The sequence below is a fragment of the Amblyomma americanum genome, chromosome 2 (assembly GCF_052857255.1).
Source record: "Amblyomma americanum isolate KBUSLIRL-KWMA chromosome 2, ASM5285725v1, whole genome shotgun sequence".
NCBI classification, from domain to species: domain Eukaryota; kingdom Metazoa; phylum Arthropoda; class Arachnida; order Ixodida; family Ixodidae; genus Amblyomma; species Amblyomma americanum.
The window spans coordinates 113,209,722-113,219,867 of record NC_135498.1 but is presented as its reverse complement, the minus strand read 5'-3'; the positions used below and the strand labels follow the sequence as shown (position 1 = coordinate 113,219,867).

Sequence of the window (10,146 nt, the reverse complement as noted above, 5' to 3'; positions counted from 1 at the left end):
AGTTTACCACAGCGCCAATTGACATTACAGTGAGGGCGGGGAGAAATTAATAGATAACCAGTACAACAAAGTCATACGTACAAGAACACAATGCAGGGAGTAGAAATGATGCATAATTTAAAACCATCAAACAAAAGAAAAAATACCTGAGCAATGAGGCAAAGTCTTCGTTCACCATTGGGAACACGACTTCTTGAGGCAACTTTTTCCACTCATTTTTTGCTTTTGGAAAAATGACATCTTTAGTAAATCTGTTCTGCGTTTTATTTCTTTATTTTGAAAGCGTGGTCTCTTCTTGCCGAAATGTAGTCTACGGACAGAAACACTAACACACACAGGCAAGTATAGACACGCAGGGAGAGTCACAATCGAGACATGTCTATTGTCTGCACTCTCTCTTGACTAAACGCCCGAATAAAAGCACACGCGCAAACGCATGCGCATTTCTGCACTCTCGAGGGCGTTTAGGCCACAGTCCATTTCAAAAACCACACCCCACTAACAAAACAAGAAAGAATAGAGCAAAGAAGTCAGAATTTAATGTCAATACAGGGTTAGTCTCCGAAAATAAAAGGCGGAGATAATTTAGGGGGCAAACAGTGGAAATAAGTGGTATGCTGTACCGAGAGCTTTTGTTTGCTTTCTTGCGGATCTTTCAGCCTCGCGATGGACTTAATAGGCGAGTTGCATAGAAAAACAAAAAATGGAGGCATTAACGAGTAAACAAAGAAGGCTCATTGTTTGAGAAAAAAAAGAAAATTAAGGTTGTGCAGTTGGATTGCGTATCCTAGTTTAAGGAAATTAAAATTCCGAAGCTGCTAGACTTTCTCCCCAAAAACAAGAAGTTGGGTATTAACAAAGATAAAGCGAGTAAACGTGTGAAAGCATGTGTTTAGCCTCGTTGGCTGGTGGTTTTTTTTTTTTTGCTGGACCTTCGGCACGTCTGGCAACGACATTAGAATCAGGTGAAGCTCGGATCGAGGCTAAGCTGATCGGATCTGTTCGCACTACCGATGGACGGCTACAATGTGCAATGCGCAGCGCCAGAGTGTGTTACAGTTTAACATGATGCGGGGCCGGCTGTGGCAATAGCATAGTGCTCTCGTGCAGTGGCAAGCGATGCTGGTCTGTCCGCGCCGCCGTGGGTTCGACTCTCAGCCGCAGATATTTGTTGATTTCTATTTATTTCTGTTCGTACGTACGTAGGTGACAAGATTTTTGCTCTGTGTTGGTGAGCACACGAGTGCTTTAAGTTAGCGTATGAGTTCTCCCCGTATACTGGAGAAGCACTAGCACACACTTGCCATTCGAGTGCTGTTTCGGATCAGTTGATTTTTCAGTGTTCAGGGATGATGCTGGGTCATTTTCGTCACTATAATCACCCCCTGAGCAAAGAGGAAGCCATTCGGGAACTCCGGAGGAAGACTAAATGGTCGGGTCGTAATACCTCTTTAGGCCATGAGCACGAACAATCTCAGGCCCACGGTGGCGAAGATCGGTTGAAGGTCTGACGGGCTGAACGGCATAATAAACAGGAGTGGTTTGCTGAATCACTCAGTACAGGCCTTGGCAGTAGGCAAGGAGTTTCTGGAAAAAATGCGGATGTGCTTCAGGATCCCACAGCCAAACAAGAGAGTCGTGTTGAAGGAGAGACCAGGTCAAGATTTGGAGTGAATTGTGATTGATAGACCAAGTCGGCGGCATTTTTCAGTGGGTTATGCGGCCATTGAAACTGGGGCACCTTCGGAGCTATCAGGGCGGTATGAGAGGATCATATACAACGTAGGCGATGACTTACGTCCACGTGGAGGAAGAACAATGAAAATCCCGTGGTAATCTGCATGGCCGTGTTGTACGCGATTCTAACGAATGGAAGGAAGCTGTCCCGGTTTGCGTGCTCAGATTCAATATACACAGATTTCATGTCTCCAAGGGGGCACTTGAACCCCGCGATAAGACCGATAGTTTGTGGACGGTAGGCAATGGTATGCGGTGGAGAGTCTGACAGCTTGTGAGCAGTGTTTGAACAACTCCGAACAGAATGACTCGCCTTCTATCGCTCACAAGTTCCTGTCACACGCAGGAACTGCGCGAGGGTAAGAAGAGGTGGCGGAGGGTGAGAAGAGATGGTGGTGAAAGACGCCAAATCACCAGCCGCGGCGGCCGACAGCTCAGCTGTTTCGGCGTGGCGGGTCAGATGATCAACAGCTCAATTATTCAGCGATTTCTGGCGGCAGTGCAAAGAAAGGGTCCATAAAAGTCGATGCCTACACTTTCAAAGGGTCGGGCGGGACAGCGGATTGGCTCCAGCGGAGGAGAAGAACGGCACAGGAGAGGACGTATTTCTGAACGAAGGAGTAGGCTTCACGCCTCGCCAGTATGGAAAGCTGGCGAAGCCTTTAGTGCGCATTCAGGTTTGGTGTGGTAAAAGGCCCACACTTCGCGCGTGCAGGACAGGGAACCTCTAGTTACCATTTTCGTCCGTCGCGAAGGTAGTTGGGGCGGTAGAAAATGTTATACCGAATGGCAAAATGTGGCTCATGTCTACGCAGCGCTCGTGGAGCAGATTGCAGCCAAGGCTGCGACAGAATAGAGACGAGAGAAGCGATCCAGGGATCATTTCGCTCTTCCCGTCACATAGAAATGGAAGACAATAAACTAACGAGCATGAAGATTTCGTGGACCTCGTCGTGGGCGGGAAGAAGAGTGGAACAGAGTGTCTGCGTCAGCGGGCTTGCGGCCGGAGCGGAAGACAACATGGATGTCAAATTCATGGAGTGCAACGCCAAGCGACCGAGTAGTCCGGAGAGATCCTTCAGTGGTAATATTCAGCAGAATGCCTGACGGTTCTGACGACGTCGAACAGTTAACCGTACAAGTATAGGGCGAAATTTTTTAAGTGTCCAGGCGCTTACCACACTTTTTCCGGGTCAGTGTAGCTGGACTCCACTCTTGAAACAGTTCGAATGCCGTATACGACGATGTATTCGTCAACCTAGGCCTCACGTTGAACGAGCACTGCGCCGAGGCCTACACCAACGGCATCTGTGTGCACCCCAGGAGAGCGCTGCGGTCAAAATGGCGCAGTATGGGCGGATAGGGGAGAATAGTGCTCAAGGTGGCGAAGGCCTTGTAGTGCTCGTAAGACCAGCAAGAAATCGCGGTGTCCGTTTTGAGAGGTCGAGTTATGGGTGCAGCGATGGACGCCAAATTCCGGACGAAGCGACGTGATTAAGAACAGATGTAAATAAATCTGCGAAGTTGTTTCGCAGTCGTCGGCGTCAGAAAAGCTGCGACGGCACACATTTTGGACGGCTGAGGAAGGACGGCATCTTCGGGTGCTAAATGGCCCAAAATAGTCAACTGGCGTGCGGTTAAGCGACTTCTTGAAATTAAGTTGTAGGCCAGCGTCGGAGAGGCATTTCAAAACAGTCTAGAGGCGGGTCAGATGCGCAGCATAAAGTGAGAGGAGAAGACTAAGACGTTATCGCGACCACAGGGGTAGGTTTTTCCCTTCAAGTCACACAAAACCATGTACAGCATGCGTTCAGGTGCCGCTGGTGTGTTGCACAGTCTGAACGGCATGACGCTGAATTCAAATTAGCCGTCCAGTGTCTAAAAGGCGGGTTTTGGGCGGTAGAGTCAGCCATTGGAAACTGCCGATATTCGGAGCACAAATCCAACGAAGAAGAGAGTTCCACTGCGTAGAGTTAGACAAAAGCATTGTCAATCCTAAGAGGGGGGTAAACGTCTTTAAACGCGATCTGGTTCAGCCGGCAATTATCAAGTCAAAAAACGAGTAGACCGTCCATCTTCTTTACCAGGAAGACCTGTGAAGCGCAAGGTCTTGTGGACAGCTAAATGACATGGCGCGGTAGCATGTCGTCGACTAGCTCCTACATGACCCGATGCATGGTGGGGGTGGCGTGGTAAGGACATTGGCGCAATGAATCATGGGCATCAATGTTGGTTTCATGAATAACAGTCGCGCTGCGGATCAAGTGGGTTTGCTACACTTAAAGAGGGGGGGGGGGGGGGGGGGGGCAGGTGTTCAACAGCGTAAGGAACTGGGTCTTTTGAGCAGGATCCAGGATGGCAAACATAGCTTTCGCGAAGGTGGATAAAGTGACCGAATCGCAAGCAGGGCGAGAAGTGCTGAGGGCATTCAGCGTCAGTTCAATATATGTAGCGACAAACGGGTTTATAATATCGGAGTCGACGGGGTCGGCGCGTCCGCTGCAAGTACCAGCAAGCAAGGAAATATGAAACGAAACCGTATTAGAAACTGTCATTCCTGCGTCAGAGTGGCTCACAGTGAGCACAGCAAACGGCAAATGAAGAGAATTGGTTGAAGCAAAAAGATCGGAGTTGGGTAAACAGGACGCCAGAATCGGGTGCAGTGTCACAAGAGAGGGTGACGACGACAGGAGAGTGCGCAGGCACGTCAGTTGATGCGATAGCACGTACCTTCCCACATGCAGGCGCCGCGGCGGCCAGGGACAGCTCGGGTAAGTAGAAAACTCAACTTCGGCGCGGGCCCAGTCGATAACAGTGGGGTGCTAAGACAAGAATCAAGTCGAAGAACTGAGTATGACGTCATAGGTGCAAGAGGGCAGCAAAAGAATTCAACAATCCATAGAACGCCCTAAATGTAGACATGCGGACACTTCGGGCTGCTGCTCTTATTAAGGTACTGAGACAGTGTATTATAGAATCACAGTACACACTATAAATCGGCGCGAATTATTGGGTTTGGTCGATTCCTTATCTTGCTTAGAAACCAAGCAGCTCTGGGAGGAATTTATGCTTTGTGCTTGGCCAGGGACTTCGAAAGCTTTCTAGGCAACCTGATAACTTCTTCGTTTCTTGCACAATAGGGATCTCGACTCAAGCTTTTTATTAGGCGCCTCGTGATGTCCATCTAGGTAGTCGCATTCAAACCCAGAAAATCACAACGCTGCTGCTTGAAAAAAAGCTTGTTTGGACATATTGGTTCACTTTGTATTCAACAAAGCATGAAATTCACTATTGCCTTGATTTCCTGCTGTGTCCTGGTTTCTGTTTTCCCTGTGTTCAAAAGACATATCTGCTTCAGCTCGTGCTGCATGCCGCTGGGCATACAAAATTGCCCAGGAATTTTGGGATGCTTACAAAACTTCCTAGTTTCCTGCTGCTGTCATAGCTATTCGGTTGAGTTCCAGAAAGAATTTTTGAAGGCTTATTCTGCAGCGCGACATAAATTAAACAAAAACGAAAAATAGCTCAAACACAGCTTAACTAGTATGTATCTTATTCAATCCGGTAGGTTGCGAAGATTTTGGTAGTAAACAGCGTAGGATTATTTTTTTATGTTTTGTCGCTTTATTTCACGAGTTTTTGATCCTCTTTTATGGCCTTCATTCTTTTTTTGCTTCACTTCTGCCTTTGGCTTGATGATGTGTACCTTGTGGAATTGTTTTATTGTACCTCCTTCGAATTCCACTTCTAATTTTTTTTACATATATTGACTGTTTAAACAGTGTACTTGCTACTCGGTACCAGTTTTTCTCTTTTCATCTCATCTTTTATCTTGGTACTACATCTTTCAGCTGTCTGACTAGGTATGTTTCACCGAGCCCACCTTAAGTTACTGGACACTTTCCATTGCTGTTAGCTTCTACACTTGTCTCTCAAATGCACCTTTTAACCCACTATCGCATCATAAATTTTTTGCCTTTGAGCTATATCGCCCTTTTAACTTGGTTATCTTTTCCTAGCCAGAATTTTAGAATCTGTTGCCTTTTTCTCACATGCCACATAATTATTGTTTTTTCAATTCTGCTCTTATGAGGTTTTCTCATGTTCGCATGTAACTCTGATCACGTATTTCACCTTCAGTTGTGCTTTTGGTGAGTTCTCTTTCATTATCATCATTTGACGTGACAGCAGCTGATAGGTGACACCAGTTGAGCACGAAGGAGAAGAAAAAATGAGCACATAAATATTCCCTGCCCGCGAAAAAATTCTAGTTGCAAGTCCAGTGTGTGTCCTGTGGAATATCTCTGTGTCCGTGTCTTTAACCCTAATTACCATGCCGGTATCTGTAAATCAACTTGCCCAATTAAGAGCTTTAGCTGACACACATATCAACATAATGAAAATCAGCTTCTTTGCGCTGCATCTGGCTGCACTCCCTATTTTTCTCTCACAGACAATTATCAGTAACACAGTCCGAGCTACTGGCGGCCGGCAGATGACACTAGTTGATGATCTCATGGAACACTGGCGAGGTCTCTTCTATTCACATCATTGCTTATCATGGGCCCTCTTCTTTTTCCTGTTGTCAACTTGAGTATTACACGAGAGATAATGATCCCACGGGTTGACTTCTCACTTTTTTTAACTAAATCTGTTACTCTTCCTCTTTCACATTCACTCACTGTAAACAGTCACTTCTAACTAGTGTTATGTCCGAGCACGCATTCCGCTGGCCTCCGTGGAAGTAAGCGCATTGCTAACTAGTGTTATGTCCGAGCACGCATTCCGCTGGCCTCCGTGGAAGTAAGCGCATTGCGCCCGCCGTTGCGCAACGCAAGCCCGGACTCTTGGACATGTCCCCCTCCCACCTAGCAAGCATCGGCTCGATCCCCAACCGACGCTTCGCCGGCAGCCCTTTCCCGGCTGCAAACTTCGAACGGCCGAGCTCCTCTCGTCCATTCGTGAAATTCAAAATGTTGCCTGATTGGAGCGTTTGAACGCCTGGCTGCCGCAACGGTCGCCGGAGCTAAAAAAATTGCTGATGGCCTAGTTCTGTTAGGCCAGGATATACATAGCGAAAGCGCGGCGACTTCTGCATCGGAAGAGTGCATTCACTAGATGCGCCTATATTGATGGCTAAAGCTCGAGCGGGCGTGGCCGAGTGACAGCGTCTCCGCCTCAAAACGCCAAAGGCCCTGGTTGGATTCCAAGCCTCGGCACAGGTTTTTTTTTTTATTCAGTGAGTGTGCGGGGGGTTTCAGTAGCTCCCATAGTTGCCGCCACCGTGTCCCTTTGTGTGTGTCCGTTGTGTTCTCTGCCCCAGTGCCGAAAATGTAACGCCATTGTTTATACTGTCCGCAAATGTTTCGTTGAGTCAACGTCACCTTTCTGTTTTGTCGCTCAGCCCTGCGCAACAGTGGCAACAGGCTCAGATGCCCCTGTCGTAACAGTGGTGGCAGCGGTGGAATGCACAGGCCTCCGAGAGGATGGCAGCTGTAGGATCGACTGGCGTCAGCCACCTCGGCGCGGTGAGTGTCTGATGTCTTGACCTCAATTCGCCACACTTCTCTAGCACACGTTATTGTATCCTAGAGTAGGCATTTGCGAAGCACCAGAGAGAGCTTTGTTGTTTTGAACCTATAGTAGCAGAATTCCGTGCGCGTGTCATGCTAGTACCTCAATAGTAGTGAGCGGCAAAGGAATTCTAAAAAAGGCAACCAGCATCAGGCTGAATTCGCCGGACTACACTAGCACACGTTATTGTAGCCTAGAGTAGGGCTGTGTGAAGCACTGGAGAGATATTTGTTGTTTCAAACCTGGTAGCAGTGCTTTTAAGACAAAGCTGGTGCTGAGAAAGTAAAGAAGGCGTTAATAGAAAGAATTGCTTGCGCGTGTCATACTACTTCATCGATAGTAGTGCAGGGCAAGGGAATTCTAGCAACGGCAAACAGCAAGAGGTTAGTGTGAACGATGAAGAACCTTAAAAGGGAGTAACTCATAGAAATTTGTGACGACATGGGCATTGCTTAGGGCCCCGCAAAAGGATAGCATGCGATTCTTGAGGCCATACGTGTGGAAGGCGCAACGGCTGAGGAAGCCAATGAGGCCTTGGCTCAGATCACAGAACGCCTTGAGCGCGAGGAGGCCAAAGAACGCCGTGAAGAGGCAGACAGAAAGGAGCGCCAGATAACACGAGAGAAAAAATTCAGGGGGGCACTTTGTTGGCCTAAAGTTCGGTGAGGCGATAGCCGTTAGTGCGGTGTTGCCGCTTGTGTCGCTCATGTGTGGTTAAGATCTTAATTAAGTACCTGAGTTTGCCCGCATTGTGAGACTCCATTGAAGCGAGCGCTAGGAGGGAGGTTGCGCTGCACCTAACTCGGTCGACAGCAGCGAGGCGTCTGGCGCGGGCGCGGTGCGCGCATCGCTGGCGCCACCTCGCGCATGCGCACTGAACTACCAATAGCGCAATATGGCCTCCAAGGTAATCCGCTTGAGCTAGCTGGCGCAAGAGCGTAACGGAAGGACGGATGGACAGATGGACGCAGCATGAGCCATTAAAGGCTTTCGCCTTAAAATGTCAGAGTTGGCACAGCGGTAGAACTCCCTGGCGCATGGCCTAGCATCAACAACGGTGTAGGCTGACGCCCAAAGAATTCGAGACCACCTGCCGCCGTTCGTAATGGCGAGGACATGGAAAAACATCTCATAAATTCGAGCATGTTTGCGAGAGAAATGCTATTGAGCGGGCTCTGTGGACACAGAATTGGCTAGCTCTGCTTCGCTGGTAAGCATCTGCTGTGATAACGGGCTTCTCGAAGGAGGCGTTCGAGAGCTATGAAGAGTTGAAAGAGGCCCTATTGAGGAAGTATAATCTGTCACCTGAGGCGTTCCGGCAAAGATTCCGGTACGCAAAAAAAGGGCAGTAAGTCGTACATCGACTTCGCGTTTAAGCTTAAAGCAGACCTAGGTGAATGGCTCAAGGGTGAGGAAGTTTATAACGACAGGGATCCGGTGGTAGGGCGGATTGCGCTAAAGCAATTCTACCGCTCCATCCAGGACGACGTAATGCTCCGGCTACAGGATAGGCTTATGGAGGCAGACCTTAACAAGGCAGCCGAGCTGGCTGAGGAATACTAGACTGGCCGAAACTTACAGAGCAGGGTATTACGCATAGAAAAAGCGGAAACTAAGGAAGCTTCTCTCAGCAAGCCTAATGGAGGAAAACTGTTCGCGCGCCGCCATTTTCGAAAATATGCGTCCGCTCTAAGGAGGCTGTGTGCGAAGAACAAAACAAAAAAAGTTAAGGAAATCTGACGAAGCTCCTAAAGAGCGCGTGGATGCCACACGTGCATTTGCGTCACGCAAGCCTTTGACCTGCAATGACTGCAAAACGGAAGGGCATATCGCGGCAGACTGTAAACAAAAGGTCGCTTTTGCAACGATTCGGGAAACATACAAGAATATGCGGTTGCTGGAACCATATACATGTATGCAGGAGATTAGTGTGAAAGCCAAGAAGTGCCTTGGAGACTCTGCAGCAACTATAGACGTTTTCCACTCATCTTTAGTTTCACCGAACGGCTTTACAGGAGAATGCGCCTGGATAAAGCAACTGACCGAGGAGCAATGTGGTCGCTTACCGATCGCTACGGTGATCATTGAGGGCGCTTTTGGCCAGCTCAACGCCATGGCGGCCTTGTCTGCCGCCCTTCCCTGCCATTTTCATTACCTCTTTTCAAAGAGCTCAGAGCAGCTTCTGAGAGATAAAGGAAAATCATTCTTTGCTGGTGTGGCCTGCATGCCCCTTACGCGATCTCGAGCGCGGAAGCTTTCGCAGAAACTTCATCTTGCACCGGAGAGAGAAACACCGCCCGAAAAAGCGGACGAGCAATGTAGCTCGGATGCAGTGTCGATAGATCCTCAGATCGAGGACTCTGGGGGAAGCGGAGAGCTCACTGTTTACGTAACCGAAAGTAGTTTCAACTCTAGTGGCAACGAGATGGTAAGAGTGCCACCGTTGAGCGATGCGGAAGGTTCGGATGATCGTGACAAGGAGGTAGAGTGCGTGGCGGTAGAACAGGCCTGCCAGAGCGGCACAGAGGAAGGTAGTTCGTACTTGGCAGATGTAGGTGCTGCTGTAAAGTGGAAGATACCCCGCATTCACCAACTCAGGAAACGTGTGTACCTTCAGATAAGGTCACCATAGCATCGGAAGATGCTATAACAGCGGTATCGCCTATTGAGATGGCAGGGGAGGTATCGGAATGTGGATCTCCTCGCGCGTCATAAGCAGGAGAACTTGCAGATTGTATCTGAGAGGAAGTCCGCCTGGACATCGATGAAAAAGACAGTGCCGACGCAAGAAAAGTCAAAGAGCATGACACACTGTGTTCTGCATCGCATTCAGCA

The 10,146-nt window shown here is 48.6% G+C and overlaps 1 pseudogene; it reads left to right on the top strand.

Moving 5' to 3' along the window:
• Positions 1 to 7,707: 7,707 nt before the first annotated feature.
• LOC144118643 (uncharacterized) lies at positions 7,708 to 9,943 on the top strand (annotated as a pseudogene).
• Positions 9,944 to 10,146: the final 203 nt, after the last annotated feature.